Genomic DNA, 25,934 nt, shown 5'->3' with positions numbered 1-25,934 from the left:
CATACATACAGGCTACCCGGGACCAGAAAACTGCACAGTGGAACTGTGGGAGGTGATTCAGAAGGTCTTTGTGTATTGTAAGAGGGTGAGCAGAACAAAGGGCAGTCCCTCAGGAGCCCTTGTATGAAATCAAATTCAGTGTCCTTGGTGGCCCCCAATTCAGGAAATGAAGCCTCTGTGATTCACTCCTGTCCAACACTCACATATTCATGGTGAATTTAGCCACATTCCTTTTACTGGGCATTTGGCTCTGTAAGTTCTATCAAAAAATATATATGAGTCATTTTTCACAAAATTCTGGAGAGAGTTGGGGAACATTTACTCAAAATCTAATAAAGATTTTAGAGATATTCTCTAACCAAAGACTTAAACCTGGTCATAAATTATGAATGAACTCTAAATGCTTAATAAGAAGGGCCTGGGAAGATGCCATAAAGAAAGATCACCATGATAGCAAGCACAATCATCTTCCAAGGAGGCTGAATGCAGGCAATAACAAGCCTAATTACACACTACAGCTTTAATGAATCTGGGGGTTTAGGGAAGGGTTCCACATATCCCTCCCCCCTCCCCACTCTCATTTGTTTTACATAATCCAGGAGCATGCTAAAATTCCAAATGCCTTCAGACCTTGGTGGGTGAATGTTCACTTATGCTCATACAACCATAGATACAAACATTCACATACAAACACACCTCCATATACACAGGTCTTCCATGGCTTCCAGCAGTGGTCCATTTTATCTTATCCAAGGCTCTGAAGCCAGGCCATCGAAAATGCCCACCTTTCAGCAAATCTCCATTTGTCTTTGGGTCCCAAGCCCCTAGACCTGTTATCTAACATTCTTATCTCATCTTGGCATATGGGAAACACACATCCACACTAGTTCTCATTCAGAGAAAGTACCCAACTAAGGTTGAGAGAGGAGGCAGGAGATGAGCCTGCAGTCATTCAGGACAGACCAAGGGAAGAGAGCAAATTTCTCCAAGAACAGGAATAGGCAGAAGGGTGGTTCTGACAATTGTCCGTGTTCTGGTCACATAGACAAACACAGTTTGGGGGGGGGGGGCGGCTTGCCCTTGACATGAGCAGTATCCAAAGTTTTGGATCATGTCCTATTTTTGTTTTTCTGCCTGGAGTGTTACCATCAGTCATGAAAACAGGCACCAAGAGTCATGGTATCTGCTCCTTTGTACCATGCAGTGGACATTCTCTGCTTCAGTGAAATATCCTTAGAAGCTAATAGTCAGTGATGATGAGAGGGAAGAGGAATGTCCTTGTAACCGAGATCTCTGTATTCAAATCTCATCATTCACATTCAGGGGCCATATAGTAACGGGCAAATCATTTTACTCTGAGAGCTATGGTTTCCTTATTTGGAATAGAGTGATGATCGTTGTCCCTGGAATGACTGGACTCCTGAGATATTGTGAAGATCAAAACAAGTAATTCACATTAAGCATCTTTCAAGGTCCTTGAAGAGCCTCTGGGAAAGCCAGTTCTGATTCTAAGTAGTTTTCCCAAAAATGTACCTTGAGAGCCTCCATTAGTGACTACCATTTTCTGGCAAAAATCCCTGTGGGTTACTACGGGCCTGGCTGAAGACTTTAGAAAACCTCCCTTACCAGGATCCTTTCATTCAGTGCAAGAGCATTAAGTGTCCAAGACTTCAGCCGGCCTCCCTAGAGGTCTCTAGAGCTATTTAACTGGTCAACTTTAACACAAGTCACTCGTTTACCTTTTGCTCTAGTTTCAAGACATGGCTTGGGCAAGACTGTAGTAGCCAGTCAGCCAATAAACATTTATTAAGTACCTACGGTTTACCAGACACTGTTCCAAGCAACAGAGATACAGAGAAATACAAAAGGCAGTGTGGATTCTCCAGGCGCTTAAAGTCTAACGGGAAACAATGTGCAGACATCTACATACAAAGAAGCTGTCTGCAGGATGAGCTGGAAATAGTGTTCTCCCTTCCCAACCACAACTTTGCCTAATGGGAGTTTCAATACATCACAGGTTGGCCTCAGAAGTGAAGTGGGAATTTAGTGGGAGTTTCGTGGAAGCCAGAGATGACACACAAAGACAAGCAGATGGCAGAAAAACATTCAGAAATGCATAGAATATAGGGATAGTATTGTATTATATCAACCTCAGCTTTACAATAAGGTACTGTAAACAACACCTAAAAGAAAAAATTCTAACTTCTCCTCTAGTACAGAGAGCCAAAAATGTATGCAGAATTTTCAGATCCCAGTGCAGGGGGTTGGGGGGGAGCAGTGCTGTGCCCCTGACCCCTACAATGTGGAAGGGGTAAATATATTTGACTGAATGAAGGCATTAAATTTAAGGGGCACCAGGAATGGTTTCCTGGGGAAGTCACAAAACTCAGGAGGGAGAGCTGAATGAGGAGGGAGAGATTCTAGATGTGGGAGACAGTCAGTAAAAATGTGGAGAGTAGAGAATGAGTGTCTTGTTGTATGAATAGCAAGAAGAATAGTGTCAATCAATCATAGAGTATGGAAGCTATGGAAGGTACAGGAAGCCTAAAAAGATAGCTTGGGAAGAGGTGCTTTCACCTTTTTGGATCAGTTTGTTTATTCCATTTGGGTCTGCAACTTGTCCTGTGGAAGGGCCCTCTACCAAGGCAGGTCATCACTGTCTCTGCAGGCTTTGAGAGCTGCTGGGGCTCTGAATTGCCAGGAGTCACAGTCAATGTATACCAGGGGTGAAATTTGAACCCAGATTTTCCTGCTTTCTAGAGAGGAGTTCCATCCAGAATGGCAACCTCTAGGTCCTTTCACACATTAATGATTTTGACAATAGCTACCGTTGTCTTGGACTCACAAACCATCTGTCACAACCCTCCTCTCCAGGAGCCATGGTTGCAGACACTGAAAAGCTATAGAGCCTTCAGGGGGCCCTCGGGATGGGGAAGAAATTTGAATCTGTGCCAAATGAGGCACAAATGATGTAAGTGGACAGATTTACCTAGTTCAAAGATGGCCATCAATGAGAGACAGAGACAGAGACAGAGACAGAGAGACAGAGACAGAGACAGAGAGAGAGGCAGAGACAGAGTGAGAGACAGAGAGAGAAAGAGACAGACAGACAGACAGAGAGAGATTTGCCTTATTCGATTTGGCCCCAAAGGATAGAACTAGGAGAAGTAACCAAGGGGCTAATTTAGACTTTATGTCAGAAAAACAAATCAAGAAGCAGCAAAATCTTGTGACAATCCAGGTTATCCCAGACTGAGTTTGGCAGACTAGAGTAGTGCTCACTTACCTTTCTTTTAAATTCTTCAAGCAGGGATGGAGAATCAATCACCAGGTATATTATAAAAGAGAACCTTTTTTTTTTCCCTGTTTGGTTTGAACTACATGGTCACTGAGGTACCTTCCAACTCCCAACTTACATGGTTCAATAGAATAAAATATAATTTGCTTTGCTTGCTGTTTAGAGGCTTTCACGGTCTAGCTCTACGCCACATTTCCTGGTGATTCAGATCCTAGCCTCCACTCCAACCAAATTGGTTAACACGCTCTTCTCTGTACACGTAACTTTGTATAAGTTGTCTGCCACACTTGGAATGCTGTTCTTCCTCACTTTGGCCTCTTTGAACTCTTAACTCCCCCTAAGATAACATATGTGCCATCTCAGGCAGGAAACCTTTTCTGACTTGCCAGTTGTTAATATCCTGGGCCAAATTCTGTCGTATTTATTTATCTCTACATATTTTATTCCCCTAGGAAAACGGAAGCTCTTTGAGGGAAAGAATCTATTACATGCAAATGAGATGATGTATGTAAATGTTTTTTAAATTCTTGGAGTGTTATGGAAATTCAAGGTATGCGTGGGCCCACATCTGACTGCATCCTGAGCCCTTTGGCACAGTGACAGGCACACAGCATGCACTCTACAATGCTTCTTGGGAGATGTGTTTTCTTTAAGCTGTTACCACTGGCCATCTCAAAGAGTTCATTTTGTGTGTCACTTTGGGGAAATATTTAACAACTGCATTAAATGATAGTTATTAGCAGGTTAAAGAAGAATGGGGGAAATTGTTTTTGAATCCTGCAGCTGAGCCTTGATTGACTGCCTTTCTGAATGCTAGAGATTAAAGCTCCCATGTTATCAGTGGGGGCAGGGGCAGTCAGGGAGCACAGGATTTCATGCTATCCCATGCCCCTCCCCCAGTCTTCTTCAGAAAAATAAAGGCCTCCCAACCATGACCATTTATTTGGGGAGAGCAGTTCAGCTGCTACTGCTCATCCACCCCCTTCCTCCAGCACATAATGCCCTGTTCGTCTGTGGATTACACACTATTTATGCCTCCTGTAGCTTTGCCAACTCCTGCTTCTTTACAAGGCTTACTCCTGCTGCTCAGGGGAAAATAGACTGGAACAATCCTCTTTGGGAGCTGGATCGGCTGTCCCTGGGTGAATACACTGCCCTCCTAGAGCTGTAATGATCCTGGTGATCCCTGAACATCAGAGAGAAGCTCAGAAGGATACAACTGCTCAGAGAGCTCCCATCGAGATTTGCTTCAGAGGTGGGGGCCAACCTGGCCTTCTGTGTCATCCAACAGACACCATTCTGCTTCCTGACTTCTCAGAGGCCCCAGAGGCTAGGGAAGCAGCTCGAAATTCAGGGGGACTGCAAGGCCCAATGAGGCTGGTCCTTTGTTATTCTATTTTCAAAATCAATGTGCCAGTGAATCCTGATTTATCAGGACATTTCCTAGAAAGACTGTTTTTTAGTTCACTTCTTGCTATTTATTCCACACTTCTGAAAACATAGCATGTTCTTCTAAGTCTACATTCATGATTAGAGCTGTAGAGTTAGAGAACAGGGTAGGTGACTCAGGATCTGCCATGAGACAGACATTGAAGGAGTTTATCATCCGGATTGGGATAGAACCAAAGACAGAAAATTGTGAGGGGAGGTAGGTGGTTCAGTGAATAAAGTACTGAAACTGGAGTCAGTAAAACTCATTTCCTTGGTCTCAAATTTAGCCTCAGATACTTCTTAGTTGTTTGACCCTAAGCAAGTCACTTAACCCTGTTTGCTTTAGTTTCCTCATCTGTAATATGAGTGAGAGAAGGAAATGGCAAAATACTCTAGTATCATTGCCAAAAAATCCACAAATGGGGCCCAAAAGAGTCATGTATGACTGAAAATGACTGAATAAAAACAGTAATGGAAAATTGTCATCATACTATTATATTGGGGGAGAGGTGGAGGGGGAGGATGTAGAGAAGAAATTATGCATCCTTTGGCAGATAAATGGTGCTAATGTTCTCAGAAGCAAAAGAGACCCATGAGTTTAAAAGATAAGAAAGCAGATCAATGAATTGGGCATGCAACTGAAAAAAACTAGAAAAAGAACAAAATAAAAATCTCCAATTAAACAGCAAATTGGAAATCCTGAAAAATCAAAGGAGAGATTAATAAAATTGAAAGAAAGCCATTGAAGCAATAAATAAATTTAGGAGCTGGTTTTATTTTTTTAATAATAAAATAAACAAACCATATGGTTAATTTGATCTTAAAAAGAAAGAAAACATAAATACCAGTATCAAAAATGAAAAGGGTGAATGAACTACTGTAATAGGAATGTAAATTTTGAAGATCTTCCCTGCCCCTAGGCTAAAGTGCACCTGGAGCCTGGGGTGGGAGGCTTGCTTTTCAGTAGATACTTCTTGATTGGCCAGTGGGTCAATAAGGTTGTTACATTCTCTGAGCCAGGAGAAGGCTATATAAGCCCTGATGTGTAGCTTTGTTTTGGGGCTCACTTTGAGAAGTGCTCCGTGATTTGATCAGATGAAACTCTGGGAAGCTGTTGTTGAGAGTCCCCCGGCTTTGTAAAACCCAGATGTTGATTTGGTATGGATGTAATGGTTGGACAATTTGGAAACTGTCTACTTGATCTTTTTCTCTGTCTTGATAATTCTGTCTGTATATTCTGAAGTTCAGGGTGCTGACCTTTTTCCCTTGAACTAAGTAAATGATACATATTTGACTGATTAAAGTAAGCTTGTTAACCCATTTTGAGTTGCTTTCCTTTATCAAAGCAGATCTAAGAACCTGTGTTGGCAGCCACCCTGGGGATGCTGGGGTACTTGCTGCTACAACCACCAATGAAGATGAAAGTAAAGTGATTATTAGAAGTGATTTTGCCCAGTTATATGGCAATAAACCTAACAATTTAAGTGAAATAGATGAACATTTACAAAAATATAAATTGCTCAAATTAACAGAAGAGGAAATAGAATACTAAAACACCCCTATCTTACAAAAAGAAATTGAACAAGGTATAAATGAGCCCCTTAAGAAAAAAAAATGCCCAGCACCAAATGGATTTACAAGTAATTTATACCAAACATTTGAATAATGATTAATTCCAATGTTAAATTGAAAAATATGCAAAGAAGTTCCACCAAATTCCTTTTACGATAGAAATGTGGTGCTGATAACTAAGCTGGGAAGAGCAAAAACAGAGAAATAAAACTATAGATCAGTTTCCCTATTGAACATTGTTGAAAACATTTTAAATAAAATACTAGAAATGACATTACAACAATATTTCTCAAAGATCATTTGCAAAGACCAGGTACAATTTATAAGAGGAATGCAGGTCTGGTTCAATATAAGGAAAATTATAAGCAAAATTGAGCATACCAATGACAAAGCAAGCAAAATTCATATGATCACCTCAATAGATGGCAGAAAAAGGTTTTGACAAAATACAACACTCATTCCTATTAAAAAAACAGTTAAAAACAAAGGAATAAATGGAGCTTTCCTTAAAATGATAAGTAGTATCTATCTAAAATCATCAACAAGCATTATTTAATGGGGATAAGCTAGAAGTCTTCCCAATAAGATCATGAGTGAATCAAGGATGCCCATTATCAACACTATTGTTCAATATTGTACTATAAATGCTAGCTATAGCAATAAGAGAAGAAAAAGAAACATAAGGAATTAGAATAAACAATGAGGAAATAAAACTAATTCTTTGCAAACAATATGATGATATACTTAGAGACTCCTAAAGAATAAACAAACAAAAAAAAACTACTGGAAACTATTTTTTTCACTACAGCAAATATTGAAGGATAGAAGATAAACCCACTGAAATTATCAGCATTTCTATATGTTACCAACAAAGTTCCACAGGAAAAGATAAAAAGAAAACTTATATTTAAAATAACTGTGGACAATATAAAATACTTGTAAATCTACCTGCCAAGACAAATTCAAGAACTATAATAAACAAAATTGCAAAGCAATTTTCACACAAATAAAATCGGATGTAAACAATTAATAAAGTATTAATTGCTCATGGGTAGGCTGAACCAATATAATAAAAAATGACAATTCTATCTACATTAATTTTACTTAGTGCCAAACCAATCGAATTACCAAAAAAAAAATTAGAAAACTAGAGAAAATAATATTTTTTTTAAAAAAAGGTCAAGAATAAATGAAAAGGAAATCTATTAAAAAAAATGAGGAAAGGCAGACTAGTCATACCAGATTCCAAACTGTATTACAAAGTGGTAATAATCAAAACAATCTGTTACTGGATAAGGTATGAAGTACTAGACCAGGGCAATATACGAGGTACACAATACATAATAGTAAATGACTATAGTAAGTCAGTGTTTGAAAGACCTAAAAATTCAAGCTTTTGAAACAAAAAGTCACCATATGGCAAAAAATTGCTTAGAAAATTATAAAGCAGTTTGGCAGAAACTAGGTAAAACCACCATCTCACACTGTATCCCAAGATAAGATAAAAATAGGCTCATGATTTAGACAAAAAGGTGATATAAGCAAATTAGGGAACCATAGAAAATTTTACCTGTCTTATCTATGCATAAGGGAAGAACTTAAGACCATTATGAGATGTAAAGAAAGCATTATGGGATGTAAAATGAAAAATTTTGATCACATGAAATTTAAAAATGTTTTGGAGAAAAAAACAACAATAACAAAGTCAAGATTAGAAAAAAAACAGAAATTTAAGGAGTGAAAAATACAGCAAGTCTCTCTTTTAAAGGTCTTCTCAAATACATAGAAAACTGAATCAAGTTTATAAGATATGAGTCATTCCCTAATTTATAAATGATCAAAAGATATTAATGGGCAGGTTTCAGATAAGAAATCAAAGCTATCTATAGTCATATGAAAAAAAAACATCCCAAATCACTATTGATTAGAAAAATGCAAATTAAAAAAACTCCGAGGCAACACTTCATATTTATGGGATTGGATAATATGACAAATAAAAAGGAAAATGACAAATGCTAGAAGAGAAGAGGGAAAATTAAGACAATGAATTGTTGGTGGAATTGTGAATAATTAGCCCATTCTGGAGAGTAATTTGGAACTGTGCCCAAAATTTGCATACCCTTTGATCCAGCTATACCATTATTGAGTCTTTATTCCTAAAACATTTTTTAAAAAAGTATTTATAGCAATTCTTTTCATGGTGGCAAAGAATTAGAAATCAAAGGGTACCCATTAATTGAGGAATGGCTGAATAAGTTGTGGGATATGATGGTGATGGACTATTATTGTGGGTTAAGAAATGATCTGCATGGTGTTTTCAGAAAACTGGGAAGATTTATATGAACTTATGCAAAGTGAAGGGAGCAGGACCAAGAGAATATTTTACACAGTAACAACAATATTGGATGATGATCAACTGTGAAAGATTTAACTATTTTCAGAAAACAATGATCTAAGACAATGCTGAAGAACTTAAGATGAAAAATGCTATCTACCTCCAATGAAAGAACTGAGGGAGTCTGAATACAGATTGAAGCACATTTTTCTTGACTTTCTTTATTTTCCCTGTTTGTTGTTGTTTTGGTTTGTATTTTTTTGCAACATGACTAATAAGGAAATGTTTTGCATGACTGCATATGTATAATCAATACCAAATTGCTTGCCTTCTCAAGAAGGGTTTAAGGGAGAGTGATGGAGATGATTTGGAATTCAAATTTTATTTTTTAAATGAATGTTAATTTTTTACATATAATTGAGAAAAATAAAATTATAAAAGAAGATATGAGAGAATTTTGTCCCTATATTCCTTCAAGAAAATGTGGTCTCTACTGTATTTCTCACCTTATGTGTGGTTTGTCCTTCGTTCTCTAAGAGGACCATGACATAAGGGAGATGGGGACATGACTTGCAGTTGACTTTGATTTGAGTGACGGAGGGCTATGCGAAGTCACCAGCCTCACTTTCTCCTCCACAGCCATCTGGGTGCAGTGGCCAGATAGCAGCCAAGAAGATTAGAGATGCCCCAAGATGCATCAGGAGATCTTGGCCCTTCTAAGCTAAGGTCCTTTTGAGTGAGGCAATGCCCATTCACTGAATAGGCCTCTTTAAGAACGGTATCAAGTGATGGCCCTTTTAAAAAAAATCAAACTGGGAGGGGAAGATCCTCAGGGTTGCTGGTCAAAAAAGAAACTTGTTTCTATTGGGAGAAGGAAGAGTACCCAAGACAGAATCATAAGGGACACCTATGATTAGAGAGTAGGAAAAAGAACAGTTAACCCCCCAAAATGCTAAACCAAACATGGGATAATTGCCATTTTCATTTGTGTTCATAGAGCAGTAAAACTGACTCAACCTACTGAATTTCAAGCTTCCTGTCCAGTCCCTTTGTGTCTCATGAGAATCAATCAGTATGCAGATCACTTTTTTACTAACATAGAAGTTTGCTCTTATCTATACCTTTCTATGTGTATGTATATGTGTATATATATGTATATACACATTATACAAGCACATATATATTTCTCACCTTCTACCTCTTCCTATAAAAATATGTGTTTCTAATGATCTTTTCTCACCAGGAAACTAGAGATGTATGGCATTACTGGGTGCAACATTAGAAAGATACTTACAAAGGAATGACAAAATGAATTTCTCACATATTATGGAGAAAGTATTCACATGATGCCGGAGGTGCTTCATTCTCCATGAATATCCAAAATATATGTGTGAATGTACTTTCTCCAACTTAGACCATAGAGCACAAAAGGAGTAAACACAACCAGGGAAGAAAAATTCATTGGAAATTGTCTTATGTGAAAATTGATTTTATTTTTAATTTAGGGAATAAAACAAGCATTTCTATAACATAGTACGATAAAAAGGCTATTGCACATAACACTATAAATCTATTCTGCATAGCTTGTTATTCTTCTCAAATATACAAAAAAAATTGTCATGTAAGTTTCTTTTTATCTTCCTTACCCTCACACCCTAGAAATGACCGCAACTAGACACAAATAGGCATGTATGTATGTATGTATGTGTATATATGATCTAGATACACACATGTATACATACATATATTTATGTGTGTATGTAAAATTATTTTATACATAATTTTAGTTATCAGTTCTTTCTCTGGATGTAAACAATATCTTTCTTCATATGTCCTTTATAGTTAACTTGGCTATTTTTAATATTCAAAATAATATTCACTCAAACTTATTATTTGAACAACATTACAGTTACTGTATACAGAATTGTATTGGTTCTGCTCATTTCACTCTTTGTTATTCCATGCAAGTCTTTCCAAGTTTTTTTTGAAATCACTGAGCTCATCATTTCTTATTGTCTTTTTTAAAACAAAAATCACCAAAAAAAATTTAAACCTGGAAGAGTAATTGGCTCTGACTTTTGAGCACCTTTTTTTAAAATTATTCTCAGATGAAGTAAGTTTACTTTCTAAGAAAATGGATCCCAAGGTTTATGATAATGGCAGTCCCTTTTTAGGGGTCTCCTGTCACATTTGAGATTCTTCCTTGAAAGATCCCTAAATGGAGCCCACTGAAGGTTAAGCCAAAAGGAGAGAAGGAAAAGGTATCATTATTTAGGTGTTCTTATGCTAGTAGCAGGACAATTAAGGCTTGCTCACCAACAGCATATTTTCCACTTTCATAAAAGATATCCTTTTAAGTTAAAAAACAAATAGCAAAAAATTCCATTGGATAGCCATTTTCTTTAAATCATCTAGGATCAGCTGGGTGGCACAATGGATAGAGAGTTGACCCTGAAGTCAGGAAGACTCATCCTTGTGAGTTCAAATCTGGCCTCACACACTTACTAGCTGTGCAAACCTGGGCAAATCACTTAATGCTGTTTGCCTCAGTTTCCTCATCTATCAAATGATAAAGAAAAGGAAATGATCAACCACTCTAGTATCTTTGCCAAGAAAACACCAAATGGGGTCATGAAGAGTTGGGCATGACTAAAACAACTGAACAACAGCTACAACTAAATTATCAAGTGAAATATGGCCTTGATTTAATTGTTTCAAGAGCTCAACACTACCCAGAATCCTCAATAGCATTCAAGCAAAGCTGATACCAATCTATATAATCATAAACAAAAAATAGATGAAAACATGTACTAAATTATTGCAAGCAATTGGACAAGTCAACTATCATGTAGGGAGATAACAAACAGCAGATAAATTTATGATAGCTATACATATCTTTTACAACTCATGAAGGAGGATAAGGTTGTTCAAAGATATCATTAAGGTATTACTGGTTGTGTTTGATTTTTATCTATATTGGGGAAGAGGCAAGGCTTAGAAAAAGAAGGACGCTACTTCTCTGAATGAATAGGATGAAGTTAGAAAACAGGGAGAAAGTAGGGGTGGCTTTTTGGGCATATGTTTTATCTACTAAGGATAATAATATTTAGCCATAATTGATAGATAAAAATAACATAATGACACAGATTTCAAGAGGGAAGAAAGTTTTTAAAAATAGTTAGTTGTCCTTAATGAGTTTATTTCAATGGGCTGAGGTGACCTACAATTTAATATGCATTAAAATAATTAGTAGATTTGATTGCTGGGTCACCATTATTTTAGAGACCAAGGAAAGTAAGATACATACTACAGTTCTAAATAATTGCAAATATAGTTCCATTTTTCAAAAAGAAAAGGATTAAAGAAGAGTTTACAAGCAATTAGCCAGGGAGTTTCATTTTGTTCCTGACTCAATAATCAAATGTATTAACTAAGGGAGAGTTATTGTGTGAGTATAATACATATATTATGTATATATGTTTAGATAGAGAGATGTAGATGTATGTGTATCTGTGTATGTATGTTTGTATGTATGTATGTATAAAATAAAGGAATAATCACAAATGACCTGTATAGATTCATAAAGAAAGAGTCACTCCAATCTAACCTTACTTCTTATTTTTACACAGTTACTAAGGAGACTGATAAGGTAGGAAAATACTCTAAAATCTATCTGTATTTTAGCAAAATAATTTGGCAAAAATCTCAAATTGAATGGTTGTGGACAAGATGGAGAGATAAGAGAAAAATGATAGTTATTGGCACACAAATTGTTTAAATGACTGAACACAAACAATAATCATCAATGGTTCTATGTCAACTTTGAAGGAAATAATTAGTAGTGTTTCAACTACCTGTAACATTTAACCTTTTTTTTTCGATAGCTTGGATAAAAACAGTGATTATATGTTTATAAAATTTTGGGGTGACCTATTTATTTCCAAAAATATTTTGATAGAATTGTTCCAAATTTGATACGATTAATTTAATAAAAATAAATGTCAAGTCTTACACAAAATCTAAAAGAAAAACACCTAGCAAGGGAAAGGTGTAACTAGGCAGCAATTTGAAAAAGATCTGGGAGTTTCAGTAAAAAACAATCTCAAAATGAATTAATGGCAGTCAAAAAAAAAGTTAATGTCACCTTAGACATCATGAAGCACAGAGTCTTTAAAACATTGAGAAATAAATCAGTCTGATAACCCCAATTGCCAACCATCGTTTTAGAGGACCAATGATGAATAATAAAACTCCATCTCTGAAATAAAGACAATAGACTCAAGATAAAGAAAATGACAATTTTAGATGGTACAAATTTAAGAGTTTGTTTTTGTTTGACTATGAACATTTGTTACAAGAGTTTTGCTTTTGTTTATTTTTCTGCAGTGAGAAGGGAGGTGGGAGGGAGAGAAAATCAGATGTCATTGCTTAAAAATGTACATTTTTTAAAAGAGAAACACGGTGCCCAAGATGTGAGAGGCAACAACATCTCTATATTCTGCCTGGTCAGACCATATCTGGTCTGCGTTCAGTTATATTCACTATGTTTCATGAATAGCATCAATAAGCCAAATAGTATTCAGAAGAAGACATATAGAATATGAAAGGCTTTTAGTATCTTTCATGTGAGAATCAGTGGAAGGACTTGAAGGTGTTTGCTAAGCTTGAATAAAAGAAGACAAATGACCTCCCCCTCTCTGCCTTGTGGAGAGACAAGATTATATAATGAATTAGTAGTGTCATTTTTTTAACCTGCAAAATGGGCATAATTCTATAAGCACTATCAACTTCGCAGGGTGGTTGTAACGATAAGATGAGACCCAGAGAGAGTGTCATACTGGTAAAGAGCTTTGCAAAAGAAGAGTTCCATGCCAAGTTGTGATTATTTAGAGATAATGTTGTGCTTGGGTGGTCTATGTTTTTCTTCCTTGGGGTGTTAACCAGAGAGACAAAATCACATCAAAGAACTGAAGCACTGACATGTTGTTGTGCATAATCATCCTGCTGCAAATGTGAGGTGGCTTTGTCTAAGAGAACTGAGGCGCTAACCATGGTCCTGATTCTATGATTGGGTTGCTGTGTTTGTCCTTTTTCGAAGAGGACCATAGCATCAGGGAAATGGTGACATGACCTGCAGGTGACTTTGATTTGAGGTAGGGAGGGTAGGCTCTGGAGTTCCGTGATATTCCTTTTATCATGAAGAAAAAATATTAGTTATTGCTTATATAAATATTACTACATTATGAAAATCCATCCTTAGATTGATACCATTCAGGAACTGGGATGTGATTAGCTCCTGGACCACAATGATGAACAGTACAATTTACTATGCCTGAAACACGAAATCTTGCTTTCGTCCAGAGATCCCAAAGTAAACAGAAATTACACCAATTACTGAAAACAATAGAAATATGTTGCTACAAGACATTGTCACAATATTTTATTTTTCCTAATGATAGAAATCAATTAGCATGACCACAGAATATGACAATACTTAGCATAAGGCATGGCTCTATGTAACTTAGACTATTAAGGAATGTTGTAACACACCCTACTTGATGAAAATTATCATTACTCAATGGGATCCTTTCAATTATCATCCCCTTCAAATATGTTTCACTGAAAACCCTTCTCTATTTCCTAGAAATGATGCCTTGTCCATTGACTGACTGTGTAACTCGGAACAATTTCTTTAGTCACTCTAGGTCTCCACTTCCTCAGGTGAAAGATAAAGGGATTGAAAAAGATTCATGAAAATAATCATTTGAATTTGATCATTTAAAAACAATTTCTGCATTTATATAACGCTGCAACATTTGCAAAACATTTCATACATATTAATTCATTTGTTTCCTTTCAACTCAAATCAACTTGTTTCCAAGCTATATTTTGCTTCCCTCTGTCCTATTTAAAAGGTTGCCCGTTTTTTCTAGTCACATTATCTTCTGATACCACAGAGAAATGTTGACATGGGAATACAGATAGAAGAGAATGTAAAACTTATGAAATTGCAGACTCAAAATTCAGCTAAAATTCTCTCCACTGTAACATTGCCTTTTATTGGCCTAAGGTAGAAACCAGAAAAAAATATTTCACATGCCCAAGGCTATTTTTTTGGCAAAGAGTAGCAGAGGGTTCTTAAATGATCTCTTCAGTGGTTCCACACAGACCTTAATATCTTTCATTCCAATGATTTTTAGAGGCTTTTATCTTTTCACAAAGTAATAAAATAAATCAAATGTTTGGGTGTCCAGGGAGACTGATCTATGTGATCAAAGTCACATGATTGTCCCAAAGGGTGATTTGATGCCATACTTCTAATGCAGCTCCATTAAAATTCTTTGCTCTACCTAATAAGAAGTAATAAGGTGGTCTATTTTGATTTTACTTTCTCTCCTTTCTTCTCCCTAGTCTTCAGTAGAAAACAGTGGCCAAAGGGCAGACTTTTCCTTTACAAACAGCCAATGAGAAATGCCGAATCTCAAGCAATGAACTCTGGAAATGCCCTGTTGTATATAATGAGGGATTAGATTAGATGATCAGCAAAGCCCCTTCTGCTCTGAACCCCATTATCCTGTAATCCTGAAGCACCAAGGTCACGTTTCACATTCCCTTTCTTTCCACTTGGTCTTCTTATTACAACCTGTTCCAGTTACAGCAAAATCTTGTGATTATTCAGGCATTTAGGGACCAGCACAGAACCATATTCTAGGCTAAACTATACTGAGACACATAGTAATTCCAACACAGTATACACAAAAATTAGGGTTAAAATGCTTCATTGGTAATTTTTATTATTAACAAAACTGTCCCATCTAAATCATCTCTTGGTTTCCTCACTTATAGTAAAGAAGACAATTCATCAAGACAAACTAATATATCATCAATGGTTGAAAATGCATGCAGTATTCTGTACCAGGCATCTCGCTTCCTAGAGGAATGATAGGCATTAGGAAAATTAACTTGACTTTATGAGAGGGACTGTGAGAGGGAAAATGTAAGCTATTGCAGTTTTGGTGGATCTGGGCATTGGACCAAATGCCCATTCTTGAAAACAATTTGCCATTACAAGCGAGAGGTCATCAATTGTTCATACCTTCAATGGCACCAAATGACTACAGGACTGATAGATATCCTATTGAGGTCCAGGACAAAACAGGTGTTACCCCATTTGCCAAAATATCCATAGTAGTCTTTTGGTAGTAGCATGGAATTAGAACATTTGCTTACTGATTGATGAGATGGATGAAGTATGGCATATGAAGGTCATGGTAGATTATTTCAACATAATAAAGATAATTATGAGAAACTCACAGAAATATAGGAAGGCATATGTGATCTTAAGGAAGATAAAGTAAACATAACCAGGGAAGGGTATACAGATGACGACGATACTTTAATTGAAAATAAAGTCAATTCTAGATTAATCTCAATGACCAAAATAGATTTCAGAGAAAAGAAGAGAAATCATATCCTCCCTTTCAACAGAGGGGTGGATGACTGCAGATGTAAAATGTAGAATCTAGTCTCTGGAGCAATGATTTTGTCAGTTGAATTTTATTCAATATTTTCTTTGTTGCAGGTGATGTCCCAGGGAAGTCACATTTAAGGAGGTGGAGTATGTTGCAAAATGATTCTGATATTTTGAAAAATCATAAATACAAGTTATTAACTGGGGTAGAAAAGTAAGACTTGACTGACAGTGTGGTCAAAACTGTGGCTGAGCAAGATCCTTTGTTGACTCTACTGAACTCACCTTCTTAAAATTTCCATTCCCTCCATGCCTGTTCATTTTACCTCTTTTCTGAATACAGCTTTTGAGAATCAATTGACACAATCCATTCTGTATATAATAGACCAAACCTCTAGCCTTCAAAAGAGCAAAATGGTCTTTTCTGATTTCTTCTTTTGTAATTTGAATTTGTATATTTTATGCTTTGGAAATATGATTAGAATGGAACATAACTTATAACAATACCCCAGAGTCTTAATGCCAAGAAAAGAATCCCAGGCTTCACCTGCTCTGTTCATTTTTCCACTTTTCTTCCAGAAATTGTTTCTGTCAATTTTAATTTCCTTTGCATTGAGTGGAAAGGGGATGGATGCAGACAGTTTTCTCCAACAGCAAATCAGAATGGAAGATGAAGAAATGTGTTCTATAGTGGCAAGTTCCCCAGGAGCTCTGTTGTCTGAATTTGTGACAGAGAGATAAGCATGGAAAACCATAGATGGAGGAGGAATGGGGACTTTTGGACTAGAAAAGATTCTTAGAGATGGCCAAGAAGATTGGAACAAAAACAGTAAGTCAATATACAAGATGTACCTACTGTGTGCCAGAAACTTTGCTAACTGGTAGGAACACACACACACACACACACAAGACAGTCCTTATTCTCAAGAAGCTTACAATCTAATGGGAAGAAAACAATGCACAAAAGTGGAAATGGGGTTCCCTGGAACAGGAGCAACTTGTCAAAGTGCTTAGGACTGCAACAAGATTGGAAATGAAGAGACAGTTGACCCTCCTTATATGGTGGTTCTGTGAGAAGCTCAGAATTCCCACCCTCTCTAATCAAAGTGAGGGCCTGAGACTCAGGTAATTCCTGATAAGGTGAGTTCCAGAGTTGATCTTGAAGGATAAGGAGGTTCCTGAGGCATGATGGGAGTGCAAAGGAGTGCAGTCAGCTGGGAAATGGATCTGGGAGGAAGAAAAGGAGGAAAAGGCATCTATTAAGGGATTGGTATGCATGAGAGGATTAACATCAAGGAAGATTTGGGATCCACTGACTCTTTCAGTTATAGAGCCTTAATAGCTTAAAGAAAGCAATAAATTGGGTAGTATTTTAGACCGAGAACTTCTTAGTGTTTAGAGCTGCAGTGACTCACATAGGAAGGAACAAAGCTGTTCTCTGACTTTTCTGTGCCTTTCCATTGTTGCATGTAAATTACCAAAGCAGTCAAAGGGTGGGTTTTTGGTTTGGTCCCATCCCTTTGCTGCAATTAAAAAGCAGGGGCTCTCAGAAACATGAGGGATAACAACAACAACAAAAAAATCCTCACTCTGGGAATGATATGGAACTGAGGAAAGAAGACCAATTAGAATACCACAAACCAGGCCTTTTGGCCCCTTAGTTAATGGAATGCTCACATTGTAAGAATCACTCAGAGAAATCCTTTGCTAACTCTCTTTAATTTTTTTTTTCAAGAATGGCAAAGGGTTATTTCATTTTGTTATTTGGTCTCAATAGATGTGTGCATGTTTGTTTGAAGTGGAAATAAAGAACAGGTTTGGGAAAAAATAGATCTTGGGAATTCTCTATTAGTATGTTTTCTGTTGATGTACAAGGCTATCTGACATATTTAAGATGTCTCACACATTTAAGTATGATTTAGTAAGTATCTAACCAAACTCCCATGAAAATAGAAGCAAATAAGCCCACTGGACGGGAAGGATTCAACAAAGACTAAGGTTCTATGTGAATCAGAGATCCACCGTAGGCCATAGTGATGGGTGTCCAGTGGACCATAGAGATTTGTCCATGAAGAATGTACAAAAAGATATTTTCTGAGAGCTTCCCATCCAATCACATGGAGGAATGGGTTGAGACTAGTTGCTATATACCATATATTTTATTTTCCTTTAGAGCATTGCAAAAGGAAGATTGTTTTGAGCTGTCTTGATAGCAGCAGTGGGGAGGAGTGGCTGTTTGCTACCTACCTGTCCAATGGAGGTCACACATGCACCTCATTAATTTTGTACTTGAAATTTGATTCCAACATGCCTAGGGATATGTGTGTGCATGTGTGGGTAAGAGAAGACTACATACCAGGCTAAGGAGACTGCTTTTTTTTACCCTGTGTTCTTTCTATACCTTTGCACTAAATCTCTTTCCTTAAATCTAATGTAGCCTGGCTGATGCATAGTTTTAAAAGTTCATAACAATTTGGCTTTATGAAAAACAGTACTGGATGCCAAGTCCTTCAAAGTTACCACCAAGAATCCTGAGAATGAATGAAAACCACCGTCTAGAGACCCAGTCTACTGATGCAAATTTGGGGGTATGAACATGGCAGTCACTGCTCCAAGATGGATTTTCCCTGACCTCTGTATTTAATCTTCTCTTCCTGCACTTTTGTCCAGACTACATCCCCCACTTCCATGTCTGGAACTCATTCCTTTCTTCTGTCTACCCCTTAGAGTCCCTTAGCAACTTCATGCATTAACACAGGTACCCCCACTAGGAAGTTTTTCCTAATCACCCAATTTAATCCCTCTTGAAATTATTTGATAGGATCCTAACTGGAAGGGACTTCAAAGGTTTTCTAACCTAAGTAAGTCCTCTATTTTGTAGGTGAGAAAATGAAGAATACAATACTTGGGTGATTTGCCAAAGCTACACAACTAGTATCAGTTGTAGAATTTGAACTAGGGTTCTATGATTCTAGAACCACTAGTCATTCCATTGTGCAATTCTATCTTCCTTGCATATCTTCTCTTTACTTATGCATTTACATAACACATCCACAGTAGAAAGGATCTTCCTTGAAGGCAGGGGCTGTCATTCATTTGGGGCCATATATAGATTTTGTTGAGCATCATTCTTTGCATATAGTGGGTGAGAAGAATATATGGCAGTTGAAATGAATGGCATGCAGAAGATGGCAGAGGAACTGAATGGCAAGGACTGGTCACATGGTGTTTGACTAAGTGTTTGACTGGAGACATTTCTATTAAACCTTGCCTTATGTGCTTCTTTGTTGCTGAGCAATGAAGGACTCACTTTGGTAGAGACACTCATAAATACATTTGGGAGGGTCCAAGGGTAAGGTGGCTTTTAGGAATAAGGCTGTATTGCTATAAACAATACCCAGGGCTCACAAGTGTGATAGTAATGGCAATTAAAGATTCCCCTGTATTGGCTTGCTTTTCAAATTGATTGTGTTAAAACCCAGAGCTTGTTAATCCCACCTGTGGGATGGACTTGTTGATGTGAAAAGAAAGTCCTGAACTGGGAGGAGCTGGTGACATAGATTTGGAGAGACAAGAGAGAGGCAGAAGAACTTTTTTTTTTTGGAAGCAGCACCTCGTGAAGAGAGAGAGACTAAGAGAATTGCTGGTGGCCACTTTGAATTGCCCTGGACTTTTGAGACCTGCCCCCTGAGCTGCCAAGGACTGAGGAGACATGGCTGTTTTGCTGGTACTTTGTCTGTCTGTTTTGATGTTGTTTTGCCAGATTTGTCCACTGGTGAAAGACTGTCCTGTTGAAGAAGTCCTGGAACCTGGCTGTTGGCTAAGAAGCCCTGAGACTGTCCTGCAGACAGAGAGTGAATACTGTCCACTGGTGAAGGACAGTGCTGTTGTTGCAGGGGTCTGGAGACTGTCCTGCAGACAGAATGAATACTGTACACTGGTGAAGGACAGTGCTGTTGTTGCAGGGGTCTGGGAGCCTTTCTGTTGGTTCAGAAGCCCTGAAGAAGGATTTTCTTGTTGTATGTTTACAGAAATCCTGGGAGAGGGCTTTGCTAATGTGTTCAGGGGTTCTAGGACTGTTCTGCAGACAGAGGATGAATTAGTGGAGGTACTGGCAATATATCTTGTGGCCTTGCTAAGCCTTGTCTCCCCAGGAACTAAGATTGCTGAGAACTTGCCTCCTGTCAAGATGAAGAAAAGACCTCCATTTGGGTATTAAGTGCTGAGCTTAAACTTGATGTAACTCTGGGGTAGATTCAATTGTGATCCAGGGGTGGGGAACTTTTGACTTTTTGTGTTCTATGGTTGAGCAAATGAATATATTTTACTTATGTTTGGAAACTAATCTCCATTTGAGAAGAGGGGCTTTGTGGTGGACTTAATGAAGGTACAGCCTAGGGGTGGAGAGGTATTTAGAACCAGGACTTTGTAATTGATTGAATGATTGGAAGGTCCTGGGGTGAGGTAGTCCTTGGAGATTATTTAATCACATTTAGTAAATGCTTTATTTGGAATGATGTCATGTTTTGATCTTCCCTGTTCTTGATTTGTCACTGAATAAAATGGAGAGCACCTATGCTGGTATTCTGAACCTTGGGAAGTTGCCTTTCCTTGGCAATTACAGTACAACAAGGAAATGGGAAACTCTTCTGTCCTTGGGAACTTAAGCTTATGAGGGAGCTCCACGTGGAAAGAGTCTTTCACCATGCCATAGTCAGAGGTGGGCTGACATCATGAAATTAGGGGGAGGTTTTCATTGGCTGTGACAACATGGCCAAAAGAATGAATGAATAAATGAATCAACCTAGGTTGGGTACAAGTGATGACTGAAGCCTTTGAATGAATAGCTATGGCCCAGAGAATGGGCCTTCACCCAATAACCAGCTGAACGGCAAGGGGCAGCTTTGACCTAGAGACTGGACACATGCTTGGAGCAGGGAGCAGAAGCCATCATCCTCAGGACTTTCCCATGCTCAAAATCACACCAACTGTGTCATCTCTCTGAGTATGGAAAATATTCCTAGCAAGAGAGTGTGACTACATAGGCAATGCATGTTTGTAGGTTTGTGGGTGTGAGGATATGTGCATGTGTAGTCTGACAGATATGCACAATATGGCAGTCTGGGGCAGTGTGTAATGTGCTGACTTTGGAATGAGGACACTCTGGATTTGAGGTGTGTCTTCGATATTTCAAGGCGTTTGAGATTTCAGATACCTCCTATGGACAATGGGCATAATAACATCTGATAACCTACTTGCAAAGGTATGAGAAAACCAAAATGTGATAATGTGAGTAAAACACTTTGCCAAGATGAATGTGCCCTATAAATGTCAGTGGATAGCAAGGAAATTTATTGAACAAGAACTCTACTATATTAAAGTTCATTAAAAGCTGGCTATCAAATTAAGGAGCAATCTTCCCTTGTTAAATTGTCACTCTTGTTAACCTCCACAAAAGGCTTACCCTGATATTTAACTAGGGTGGGGCAGACTATGAATGTGAAAAGACAATGCCAGTAGAGGACAAGCTCTGGCAGGATATGCAAACTAGAAAGGCCTCAAGAGAGCCTGCTTTCATCCTGGGGACCAACCTAGTCAAGCACCTAGGCAGTCAGGCACCAAGTAAGGAAAGACTTTCCTCTGGGCATCCACCTCCACCCTAGTGACCTTCTGAAATTGGAGACATCTCTACCCCTGTAGTCTTCTCCTCCTCTGACAGGTGACTTCCTCCCTAGAGTTTCAATTTGAGGAAAGGCCCCCACAAGCCAGGCTCTTTCCTAATGTGACTAAGCACAGTGCCTTGAACATAATAAATGAGAGACAGTGTTTGAAATAAGGACTGAGACTGAGGATGATAGGAATTACACAAACCTTTAATCTAAATAGTTTAAACCAATCTTGAATTAACTGATTAAGTGTAGCTATTCTAAATGTGAAATCTTCATAATGAAGTTGAAGTTAAATGGCATGGAGCTTCACATGTCCCTTCACCCAAGCCCATGCAGATTTTCTTCTAAGATGCAAAAAACAGGAGTTAATGGAATTGGTTTGTAAAAAAGATTGTAATGACCAAGGGACCAATTATTACTATTCCAGGGGACCAATAATGATAAATGTCACTCGGCATGAAAGAAAAATGGTGGATTCAAGATCATGAAGAAGACAGATCTTTTGGATATGAACCGCAAGTTTTCAAATCAAGAAATAAAATTGTAGTCCAGACATAATTCAGAAAACAAGAGTAAGAAGGACCTGAGGTACTTACCATTGATAGCTACTTCGGTATAAAAGAAGATCTGGGTGAACCCAGATATGAATATTCAGAGGATGATAGTGAGTTAAAAAAAATATATATCCTAGGGAAAAAATAAAAGCAATTCAAGAAAATTATGAAAAAAGAGATTCAAAGTTGTAAGGACGAAATAGAAAACAATCCAAACATCAAATAAGAGAAAATGCAGAAAAATTAGCAAAAAAAAATTTATAGTCATATGAAAAAATTCTCTGAATCTATTGATTAGAGAAATGAGGATTAAAACCACCTTGAGATATCATTTTACACCTACCAAATTAACTAAAATCATTGAAAAGGAAAGCAAAAACAGGAAAGAATTTGGGAAAATTTGGATACTAATATATTGTTGGTAGAATTGTGAGCTGATTCAAACACTTTAGAGAGCAATCTGTAATTATGACAAAGAGTTATTAACTATCTATACCCTTTGTTCTAGCAATACTGCTACTAAGTCTACTGACAAAGATGATTAGGGAAAAAAGGAAAAGAACCTATATGTTCTAAAATGTTTTTAACAACTCTCTTTGTGGTGGCAAAAAGCTGGAAATTGCAGGGATTCCTGCCCATCAATGGGGGAATGACTGAATGAATTGTGGCATATGATTGTGATGGAATATTACTGTGCTATAAGAAATGATGAATTCAATGATATTATAAAAACATGGAAAGATTTCATGAAATAATAAAGAGCAAAATGAGCAGACCAAGAGAACATAGCATACAGTAACAGCAATATTGTTTTTAAAAATTACTTTGACTGAAAAAGTTATTTTGACTATTATAAATAACCAAATTAGCTATAAAGTACATATGAAAAAATTCTATCTGCATCCAGAGAAAGAACCAATAAATAGAAATATGTATAGAATAATTTAACATGTGTGTGTATACACACCTACTTGTGTCTAATAGTAGTCATCTCTGGGGTGGAACATGGACAAGTAAGAAAAAAGAAATTTACATGACAATTTTTGTTGTATATTTGAAAGAAATAGCAAATTGTACATAGTAGATTTGCAGTTTCATTCAGAAATATTTTATTGTATTATATTATTGAAATGCTTGTTTTATTCCATAAATTAAAAATAAAATATTTTTTTAAATAATAAAAAAAACAATGTCAGGATTTTCTCATCGCCCTGAACTCAAAAAGTAGGCTATGAAATTTTTACACACTGATCTGTTTTCCATTAATAAGAAGAGTGAGAGCTGTGCTTCACTCTCAGAAATATTACTTTATGAGGGAAGTTGTATGTATGGAAAAGTCACTCAATAACAGAAATTTCCTTGGTCCCAAACCAGATAATCTCACTCTATCTCTTGCCTTCTTTCATTTCCACTTTCAGTGGGATCATCCCTCTGGTTCAATGACCTTCTACCATTGCAGATGATAGTCCCACCCTATCAGGAGTTTTTGATACTCTTCTGTGAAGGCAGGATGTTAGCTATAAAATCCCAATACTCCATCAGATGAAGGGGTCTCCCTGTGCACCCACTCCTTTCAAATGAGAGGAACACTAAGGTCCTTATCTCCCACTGTAGAATCCATATCTCCTGACCTAGGATACCTCAAAGAGAAGAAATTTCCAAAAGACTGGAAATGGTCATGGATGATCTTACTACCCTCTACAAAAAGCAACGAAATAACTACCAACTCATAAAATGGCTTTCTCATCTCTACAAAATCTTGGAGAATGGTTCTTTCTCTGGATTCAGATACCATTCCTTCACATGTACTTTATGGTTAATTTAGGTATTTATAATAGTAAAAAATTATATATATATATATATATATATATATATATATATATATATATATCCAGAGTATTCTTGACAAATTATGAGATAAGTCAGAATTTTGCTAATCATTCTCTACATCAGTCACATGACAGTATAAATAATGTACAATGCGGTTGGGTTAATTTTTTTTTATTACAAATGTCATGAAACTTTATAGAGCATGGAAAAAAACTAAAAACCTCTTGGCAAACAAGGTGTTTCACAGATATATGCTAAGATTCTTGAAAATTCCTTAATGAATTCGGGGTAGAGGTAACTTTGTTCAATGATCCTCTGAGTGTCAATAATTAACAATCATTTGTTAAGTGCCTACTGTACCCCAGATGCTGTACTAGACAGTGTAGATACAAAGACATAAGATAATACATCCCTGTATGTAAGGAGTTTACAGTCTAAAAGAGAGACCTATGCTCATCAAAGGTGACTAGGAGTCTGAGACTCCAGTCTGTGAAAATTCCAAATTAAATATGGATCCCTATCAATGGTGACCTCCAGATTCTACAGTTCACACATGCAGTGTGCTAACTGAAACAAAACTTGGAATGCTACAGGATTTGCTCAAGGAAGTCCAAGGTCAAGGAAAAGAACCACAAAGCAATGTAGAAAATTCAATCTTCATAGACGGATGTAGATTGCTTTAGAGAGTGTGCCCCTTGAAGGAGGTTCTGTATCACTCCATTCTGATAACCCGTGACATAACTCAGTATTTGGAGTATCATAAGTGCTTGATAAAGAGGGTTCAACAATCCTTTTATTTGTTGACATTCAGATGGGGAATCCATTGAATTAGTGGGCTAGCTACACTGCATAGTAGATAGAATCCTGGGTCTGAAGTCAGGAAGATCTGAATCCAAAAATGACCTCAGATACTTATTAGCTGTGTGATACTTGGCAAATCACTTATCCATGCTTGCCTTAGTTTCCTCATCTATCAAAGGGTGATGAAAATAGTACCTACCACCTGAGCGTTGTGAGAATTTTTCTGTGAGCTGTTTTCATATTCCATTCTATTACTAAATATCTGTATCTGAGACAAGCATTGAAAAGGGACAAATGAGCTGAGCCTAGTGTTAAATAGTAAGGGGGAGGTCCTGCTGAATCATTTTGGATAATATGTGAAGTGCTTTCAATAACTCTAAGTTGCTCTTTATGACAAAGCCCATCTTTTTTTTACCATGAACAGTCTCCTACCAATGCTACCTGATTTGGGATCAGAGATACAGATGATGTCCAATGAGTCAGAACTACAGGTGACACAAAAGTCACCAAAGATGCAGGGCAGGTTCAAGTCATCAGTAGTGTATTGCCAACAATGACCTTCAGGCAGGGATTAGGTTAAGTGACATCATCATGATGTGGATGATCTAGAAAGAACAGAGGTTGGCCATGGAGCAAAAGGAAGCTGAGAATATGGGCTTTGGGACTAGCAGAGTGTTGCAATATAGCAACAGCATTGGCAACAACCATATCTATCATTTATATAGAGCTTTAAGAGTTGCAAAGTCCTTTACATAATTATCTCATTTGTTTTTTAAATCAACCCAATGAGGTAGGTACTAGTATTTTTGCCATTGGCAACATGGGAAACCTGAGCCTTAGAGCAGTTATACAATTTGCCCAGAATCAAACTAGTAAATGTCTGAGACAAGGCTCAGCTTGTGGTCTTCCTGATTCCGTGTGCATTCAATGTTCCCCCCACCACACCACTGATCATCCCCTGGATCTGTAAGAG

The sequence above is a fragment of the Petaurus breviceps genome, unplaced genomic scaffold, assembly GCF_028583685.1.
Source record: "Petaurus breviceps papuanus isolate PSGF00001 unplaced genomic scaffold, PetGlider_PUasm1.0 218, whole genome shotgun sequence".
In the NCBI taxonomy this organism is placed as follows: domain Eukaryota; kingdom Metazoa; phylum Chordata; class Mammalia; order Diprotodontia; family Petauridae; genus Petaurus; species Petaurus breviceps.
This window is presented reverse-complemented; position numbering follows the sequence as displayed.